Raw genomic sequence first — 9,512 nt, 5'->3', positions numbered from 1 at the left:
TATTTCTGTGTTCTTGTGTACTTGGTTTTTTTCTATAACTTCTTGGGGTTTTTTTCCCCTGCAGTTGCTCCAAATCACAATGTATTCCAAGGTTAAAGAAGGAAGGGTTCTGGACATCTGCTGTTCCTTTGCTGTAATATTCCACAGGGACTGGGGAACTGTCTGTTGGCAAAACCTGGTCTTGTTGTCCCTAAACTTTCAAACGAGAATTTATAGTAGGAGAAAGCAAGGAGAGAGAGTGAGAGAGAGAGAAACAAGCAAGGTTTCCTTAAAAATTAACTAAAAAATAAAATTAATGGGATGCTAAGAGGATTTAAAGAGAAATGCCTGATGATCCAGAGCTCTTGGATGAATTCCTGGGGGCTGCAAAAGGTGAATAGGGAATTAAGGAGGAATTTAGATGTTTCCCTCCAGGATGGATTTCTCTCCTGAAGCTTTTCCTCAGTTTAACAGACCTCCTTGCAAGACCTGTCTTATGCAGCAATAGTCTCTCCAGCTAAAAGTGATACCAAAACCTTCTACAAGACCTGAAGGAGATGCAAAATAGCTTATTTCTGCATCCCTGTGCTGGTCCAAATTCTGTTGAAATTAAGAGAAAGCTTTTGTGTCAGTATTTTGTCTCTATATTTCTATAGATTTGGTCACTGCCTTGTAGGAGGAATCAGAACTGTTAAAATACCAAGGGGCCTGAGATCCTCCAGTCCTCTCTTCTAGGAAAACGATCTCACCTCTTATGTGCCACTTAAGTTGTCCAACCTTTTCCTCTGATGTGAAAAACATGCTGACAGCAATGAAATCTGCTCATTTGCTGCAGAAATTATTGATTTAGTTTGGTGCCACTGTAAATTCTGCTTTTACAGGGAAGATGTCTGGAGTTTAGTTTGTAGAAGAAAATTAACAATAAGCACGGGAGACTGATAAGAAGAGCTCTGCTTGGCCTTCAGCCAAGCAATTAAAAAAGCAGAAAAATTGTAAATGAAAGGGAATTTCCCTACCTATCTAGATTCTAATTTTGTTTCTATAAATTAATTTAATTTAATGGAATTTTTCAAAGCTGAAAATTACACTTAAGGGGAAAAAAAAAAGAGCTGTCAGTCAACCACGCTTTTAGAGGTAATATTACATTAGGGTTTATATTTTATGATGTTTTCCTTCTACCTGCAGAGAAACTCTGAGCTCTCATCTTTCAGAGTGAGGCCAATTTAATTTCTAATACCAAGAAATGAGATGTAGAACAAAAGCACTGAGATGTAGAGGGGAGATGATCCAGGGTGTGATAGCACACCCAGTTTCTATAGCCTGGAAAAATGAGTTTGACCATCTCTGGCATTAATGGTGGACCTCTGGCTGTAGCCTTTGAAAAATGTGGGAGTTAAACACCTTCTAGGATGACACTTGGCCAAGCATTCCATCGAGAGGAGGGGTAGAGTCACCATCCCTGAGAGTGTTTAAGAAACAAGTGGATGTGGCACTTCCTGATGTGTATTACTGGGCATGGGAGGGTTGGGTCAAAGGTTGGACTTGATGATCTTGGAGGTCTTTTCCAACCTTAATTATCCTATGGTTTTGGGGTAAATAATGTGGAAGTGCAATGCAGTCAGGGAAGCCTGGACAGGTCCAGTGGGCAGGGGATTTGTTTCCAGCATGGAAGCAGCCAACCGAGCCCATCTCTCCTGGCTCCTGCAGGAAAAAACAGCCACCCAGCAGATAAGGCTTTTTTTATTTCTTTCTTTTTCTGGCTGTGATCCTGTTACACTGTCCAGAGGCACCACTGGCCACCCCCTGCCAGCATCCCATTTTGCTTTGGGTCTGGGAGGCTCTGAGGTCCTCTTGGAGCACCAGGGAGGGGAGGGATGTGGCTGGTAAAAGCCTTGGCTTTGATGTGATATGGCTGAGGTACATGTGGGCTGTACACAGGTAGACAAATGAGACTGTGGTATTTTCAGAGCACAGATTGTTTGCCCCTCAAAGTGGGGACCTGCTGTGTCTTGCCAGAAAGCCCAGTTTCTGGCAGAAAACATTGTTTATAGAGAGCCAGTTTGGGGATATAGAGTTGCTGCTTGTCCTCAGGCTTGTCCTGTATATATCTGCCTTTATTTTAGTTGGATAATTGTTGGCTCTGGAAATGTTTCCTTTGAGTAATTACAGCTTTTGTTACTTCCTTTGTCTCAAACACGTGGTGTGAGGGAGCTTCATTGCTTCTTCAGGGCTTCTCTCTCATGACTGGATTTCTTTTCCCTGCCGGCATGTTCAGAAATCCCCTCTTAAAATGCATCAGGTGCTTCTAAATCGCCTTAAACTGACTGGAGTGGTAGTTTGGGGAAGCAGACAAGAGTGGGTTTGGGTTTGCAGGACTTACTTCCCACCCATGTCTGCTTGTTTTTCTGGGTGTTCTTGAAGAGCTGCCTTGGTCTCACTTTGCTTAAACCCTTTTAACAGATAAGGCTCCTTATTGATTTTAAACATTTTTAAGATCTCCAGCTACAGAATTTACTCCTGGAGATGCCAGGAGAGCAACATTCCTCCTGGGGGCACTCCCTGGGAAGTGAGTCTAGGCAAGCGTTTATTTTGATACCATCTAACAAAATGCTTTCACAAACTGCTGTTCTCTTCTGAAACCCTCTTTCTTTTTCGTGGCAATGTGCTATTTCAAAATGGAGGGAACAGGTTTGTATTGTGGAAGGTGATGCTCATAAGGAAATAATGACATCAGGGGGGACCTTGTCACTCTTTACAGGTGCCTGACAGGAGGGTGGAACCAGGTGGGGGTTGATCTCTTCTCCCAGGTAATAAAGGATAAGACTAGAAGAAATGGCCTCAAGTTGTGCCAGGGGAGGATTAGATTGGATATCAGGAAAAATGTCTTCTCTGAGAGGGTTGTCAGGCATTGAACAGGCTGCCCAGGCCAATGGTGGGGTCACCATCCCTGCAGGGATTTAAGACGTTTGGATGTGGCACTTGGGGATGTGGTTTAGTGGTGAACTTGGAAGTGCTGGGTTAACAGCTGGACTTGATGATCTTAAAGGTCTTTTCCAACCAAAATAATTCTCTGATTCTATGAGGGAACAAATGAATTCATGTTCAAGCAGAAAGTCAGGAGGTGATGCCTCATGTTCTGCAGCCCACAGTCACCACCCTGTGCATGATGCCAAGTTGTCTGGTCATTAAATTGTTGAGGTGACAGAAGGACAGATCTCCTCACATAAACAGCAATGACAAGACAAAAGAACCACTGGAGAAAGGAGCTAAATTTGGCTGTATATATAGATGACTCACACAGAAATATCATCCATTTATAGGTTGTCTCCCGGATGGTGACTGACCCAATTCCCCCTGGAGCCAGTGGAAACACTTACAGGGATTTCAGTGGGAGTTCAACTTGGCCATAGGGAATATTTTCCCCTTTGTAGCTCTTTGATTTTTGTTGAATTGTTTCTTCCAAGGCTGTAGAGCATTAATGGGCAGCAGTGTGATGAGGCAGCACCTAATCCTTAAAGCATCACTTCTTCTGCTACTGCTGAAACACGACTTTGTGTGGAAATCATGTCTGGGGCACTGGGGAGAGCGGGTTTGAAGCAGATGTTGGTGCAGTGCTGCCTGGAGGCTGCTGCAGGGAGATATTGTTTAATCACCCATCAAAACAGCATCTGCACATGTGTGCCATCAAGAGAAAGCTGTGGGGCTGCAGAGGGACCTGGGTGTTGCCAGGGAGGGAGAGGTAGAGGCTGGAACAGGCAGCAAGTGATAGACCAGAGAATGGGTTGGCTTGGAAGAGACCTTGTAAAGGCCATCCAGTCCAACCTGCAATGAGCAAGGACACTTTCTAGATCAGGTTGTTCAGAGCCTCACCTGGAATGTTTCCAGGGATGGGGCATCCACCCTGATGGATTCTCTGGAGAACCAGTGCCAGTGTTTTACCACCCTCACTGTAAAAATCTTCCTTAACATCTAACTTAAATTGACCCCCAGGTGGTGCTGGGGGTGCGGGTCTGGAAGGAAACCTCTGTGCTTTGAGTGACTCCAGGGAAAGGTTTTTAAGTGTTATTCCTGCTAGAGCAGTGATCCCAGTGGTTTTCCAAGGAAGCCATCTGGAAACGGGGATTAATCACAGACTCCACATAAATATTTGTATGTGTTTACTCACCCCTGAACCTCTTCTGCAAATATCGTCAGCAATTAAACCCCATCCCAGCAGTCCTGCTCTGAGGTTGCTCTGGTAACCTGGGCTCAGGGGAAGGGGGGTAGTGGGTGCTGTGGGTGCTGCTGGGCCACCCATCCCTGGTGTGATGTGACCCATGGGTGCTGTGTGTGCGGCTGGTTGGAGTTTGCTGCAGGGATGTGCTGCCACAAACTGCAGCTCTGCATCCTCTCCCTGTGTTTGCAGGTCTCCTGGGGATTTTGGGAGACAATCAATTGTTGTGGGAGCTTAATTAAACTCAGGGCCATGGCCGAGGGAAAACAGATGTCCCACCAGAGTGGCTGGGGCTGCTTCCTTGAGAGGTTCCTGCTGCCCCTGGGCCCCACACCAGCTGAGGATCCTGTTAGGAGAGGGAGGAGGAAATGGTTCAACCTTAAACAGCCACTCTGATAATATCTACTTGGTCCATGTAGCCTTCTATCTACCCACAGAGGGGTTAATAGTGTGTGACTCCCTGGCTTTGGGCATGGATGGGTGCTCCAGCTCTCCTCCAAGGTGTGGATGGGGAGATCCCACAAAAAAGTGGGGTTTAATGGGAGATGGGGAATCCGGTTTCTCCAACACTTTTATGCAAATGTACTGATTCCATTTCACGGTGGTTGGGAAACCCCAAAATCAGAATTTAATTAAATCCCTACACAAACGTTATTGGGGATCAAATGTTCTCTCACTCCTTGGAGTTAAACTGCAAATAGAAGTTTCTGGTCTAAATAAGGTAGAAAAGGAAGGTGTTTCCCAGTGATTTGGATCTTGGTCTGTCTGATGGGCACGTGTGCTTTCTCTCATTCAGCAAGCTTTGATTTGGAGTAGAAGGGGAAGGGCAGAAGTTGCCAACATGCTGCAGTCCCTGTGCCCTGGCAGCGGGGATGTGGTGGCTCCTCAGCAGCTTTGCTGAGCCCTGAGGCCAAAAGCACCTCGTCTCCCCTGCACCTCCCTCCTCTCACGCACCAGTGGCAGCTGCTGCTGGAACAACGAGGATGTGTCCTTTATTTTTTTTTTTTTTTTTGAAACTGAAAGCAGGGCTTTGCTCTCCTGGGAGCTTGGTAGTTGTATCTTGAGATATTTGTCCAAACCTGGGCTCAAAGCAAGGGCTGCTGCTCCTCACCATCCCTGTGGGAGTTTGACTTCAGTGAACAGCTGGATTTCACGGGACCTGTGATGGCTTCGTGCTGAGGGGGCACAGCCAAGGTTTGACCCAGGGAGAAGCAGGACAACACAGCCCGAGAGCTGCCTCTGCCCACCCATGCTCACCCCCAGCAGGACCATGGGCACGGGCAGGAGCTGCCCAGCAGGATGGATGGATGGAGCCCGCCCAGCAGGATGGCTTATCCCGGCTTCCTCAGCTCTGAGCAAGAGGTCCCTCTGGTGGGGATCTCTCTCCACAGCCAGCCCAGAGCGGTAGCGGGAGCTCTGCGGCGCTGGACCAACCCCACGGGCAGGGCTGGGCAAAGCCCTGCTCCGGGGTGGATTCCTGACACCCCTCTGTGCCCCTGCTCACCAACCCTTCCTCCCCGGCTCCTTGGGCTGCACTTTCACTGGATGTGCCCGGTGTGCCCCGCCAGGTTGCCCGGGAAGCTCCCGGTGAGGATCCAGGCTCTGTGCCAGGGCGTGGGGGGTTGGCAGCATCTCCCTTCTTTGCAGCTTTTGCAGCACAGGGGCTGGCCCAGGACCAGGGCACGGGGACAGGGTGAAGGCAGCAGGGTTCGCCACTCATCCCTTCAACTGCACTTTCCTTGCTGCAAAAAATAACCCAGGAGGAAAAACAGGACACCTGGCTTGTTTGCCAGGAAGAAAACCACCAGGGAGAGGTTTGGTTTACACTTCGAACGAGCAGTTTGTTGATGGCACAGAAACGATTCCATGGCAGAGGTCAGCAGGGAAGCTTTTCCTCGGGAGAAATCACCTCTCCCCGGCTTTGGACACGCTGAGTGTTGTGGCTTGCCCGCCTTTGTTTATGATTCCTGCGATGTCCCCACCCTGCATCCAAGGGTTTGGCAGCCTTGGGGAGGGAAGGCAGCGCAGGAGCGGGGTGGGAATGCTGCGGGACAATGCAGGCACGGGGGACAAGGGCCAAGGCCAGCTATTGTTCCCGGGAGTATAAATAGCTGGGCTGGAACAACGCAAAACTCAGCCTGCAAATCAAAGCTTCATTTCTGCTTTAGCTCTGGAGTGAGGAAAGTGGAACAAGTCACCGGGAGAGAAAGGAGCGTCTCCAGGAATGCCCTGCCTGCAGAGCAGGTCTATAAAACACTGTTATAAACTTATCCCTGAATTTCCTGCTCCTGCCAATAACAAGATTTTTTTTTTCCCTTCCCTGCAAATTACCAGAGGTAAATCTGCTCTGGGATGTAAAATAATAAGCGTGTTTTGCCCTGTTACAAATAAATGTGACATTTTTGTGTCACAAATACAAATGACAATGTTCCTGCAAAATCAGGTTCAGGAAAAAAGAAATCAAGTTTCTACTTGACGAATTTTCAGATGCAAGAATTACATAGTTATTTTTTTATTTGATTTGATTTTTTTAACAGCACAGTCAAACCCCAGCAAAATCCTCATCAGTATTCATCCCTTGGGTGAAGATATTGGGTTTGATGCTTTGGAGGACTGGTTCTGCAGGGTAGCTTTCTTCTCCAGTGCAAATTCAAGAGTATTAAAAGTGAAAACAGTTTGTGTTCAGTGGCTCCTGGTGCCCACTGGCAGCTCATTTAATGTGGTCTGTGGTTGTAATCTCATCCCCACTGATCCTGGCTGAAAGGGTTAATCCCTCACTAAATCTTTAAGTGATACTATCTGGCTCTGGACTTTCCACTCCAACATGATGGGGTGGCTTTGGGACACTGGAAGAGCAGGATATCCCTTTTGATTAGTAGGGTTCTCCTTTCAGAGAAGAGACCTGAAATTAATTTAATTGAACCAAAAGTAGTAGTGAATCCAGTCCCCCCCCCCCCCCCACACACACACTCCAACCCTCATTTCTCCATCTGGGAATTTCCCTTGAAAATGAGTATCACCCTAAAACCCACCCATACTTTGCAAATCATGTATTCATTGAAGGAAAAAGACACCACAGATGCATTTTCATTTAGGATGTGGGCAGAATGCATGTGCAGATCCCAAACTGGCTGGGAAAAGGCAGTTTCAGAGAAGCTGTGTAAAATTAATGTCTGTTGTTGTGACAGTGTGAAGCAGTTTCAGGCTTCTCAGAGCCTTTATCCACATTCATTGTGCAGTTTTCTTTATTAAAACATTTATTGTTTCTAGAAAGTGACTGAAAACCTGGACTTGCCTCTTCCCCCTTTTTGTGAGCCAGAAGCTGTTTCGGGGATTTGTTTGTGCCTGTCTGTCTTGTGGAGCCACGAGAGGAGATGGTCTGTGCCACTCAGCACTGGTGCTGCTGGGATCACGTGTGGGACCCAATGGAAAGCTCTGCATTTTGGCTTCAAAACTCTGATTGCAAGAAAAATACTCTGAAATGTGCTTTGATTGTATTAATTACAGCATTACTGCACCTTACAGCTTCAGTGCATGTGTTAATGTCTCTCCTTCCTCTGCCTTGTGAGCCCAGGAGAGATATAATTACAGCACATCTTTCCTTTTTAAGTTCCCTGCTGGGATATTTTCTGCTTGAAATCAATGCCTGCCAGTGTGCCTGTGAAATTTCCTGAGGAAGTTGTTTAAATGGTGCTGTAAAAACCGGGACTGATTTTAGTAAGCAGGAGCAATCCAACATTGTTCCCAGAAAACCCAGAGTACAGAGGGAGGCAGAGGGCAGAGAGGGGCTGGGGAGTTGGTGCCCATCAGCTGCTGGTTGCATTGCTCTGAGAAATACCTGGGAATGAAAATAAGTGGGGGAAAAAAGGAACATGGATATGGAGTAATGCAGATATGGGACGGCAGGAAGGATTGTCCTCTTCAGTGTCAAACAGGAAGGTCTAATGAAACAAGGGAAACAACATTATTGCTTCAAACTGCTCTACTTACAGAAGGTGTTCTCGTGCCCCATTAGCACAGTCTCGAGTTCCATCGTGGGAAATAGCAGAATAATTCCCTTTTTTTCTCTTCCAACTGTGTCCTATCAGGATGCACCCAGGCCAGCAGCAAGGCTCTGTTTGCAATCCTGATCTTTGCTGCCACGCACTTGGCACCAGCAGCAAGTGGGAGAGTGAGCACTGACCAGCTGGGAGAGGCCCCCAGGGCCGTTTTCCCTGGGGAGACTTCAAAGTCAAGCAAAAAAGATCTGTTCCTTCCTCTGCTGTCATCCTTCCCTCGCTGTTGTGTTCCCAGGAGCAGAGGATGTCCCTCTGGCTGCAGCTGGGGGTGGTCCTGCTCTCTTCATCACTCACAGCATCCCTGGGGGGGTCAGGCTGAGCTGGGAGCACTGCCAGGCTTGGGGAGGAGGGGAATCCTCACACAGGTGCCAGGCTGCTGCCCTGGGGCTGTTGGGTTGGGGCCAGGGGTCAGGAGGGTCCCTTCCACATGTAGCTGCGCTGGGCAGTTCCATGACATCCCCTTCCTAAGCACTCGAGTCTCTTTGCTAAGAGCATCTTGGTGTTTGAATTGCTGACTGTGAGCATTGGCACCGTGCTGTGAGCGGGTGTTTGGGGTGGAAGATGAGAGCAAAGGGCCAGCTTTTTGCCACCTCTGGGGTTATGGATATGCTTTACATCAATTCACCATCAGATGGAGCAGTTTTGGAAGCAAAGCCTAGAATTGGTCCACTCTGCCTGAGGCTGGGATAAGTGTGCTATAGCATCCTGTTCTAAGCTTTGGTGAATCTTCAATTATTTGTCTGTGTGCCTTTATCTCTGGTGTAAAATAACGTGTTCACAAATAACTGTCAGCAGTTTGGTAGCCCTGGTGCTTTTTTGGGAATTGCAGGATGCAGCTTTTGGTTTGTCCATGCAAAAAAATAGGAATTCAGCCTGGGAGTGTGGGGGTGACAGGGACTGCACCTCTTGAGAAGCTGAGTCTGCAGGAAGGAAACTGGGGGAGGCTGTGCTGGTCATGGGAACTGCAACAATCTGAGGCAAGTGCAGTAATTGTGTAGTGATGTTTCAGTGAGGTGGTGAAGCAGTTCCCCAGGGGAGCAAGCAGGGCAGGGAGGGCTTTCCAGGCCACAACCTGGTCACAAAATAAGAGCAGAGTGTGGGTCAGATGGACTCAGGGATGCCTCTGGCATGTTTTAGGATGCAGCCAGGTCTCCTGCTCCGTGCCTCTAACACAGATCTCTCCTGTCTCACCTGGGATATCTCCCTGGTTTTGTTCCTGTGGACATTGGTTCAATCGAGCCAGTCTGTGCTGCTTTGCTCCA

This window comes from Corapipo altera, unplaced genomic scaffold (genome assembly GCF_003945725.1).
Source record: "Corapipo altera isolate COAL_440 unplaced genomic scaffold, ASM394572v1 75, whole genome shotgun sequence".
NCBI lineage: Eukaryota > Metazoa > Chordata > Aves > Passeriformes > Pipridae > Corapipo > Corapipo altera.
The sequence above is the reverse complement of the archived record's forward strand: the minus strand, read 5'-3'. Positions refer to the sequence as shown.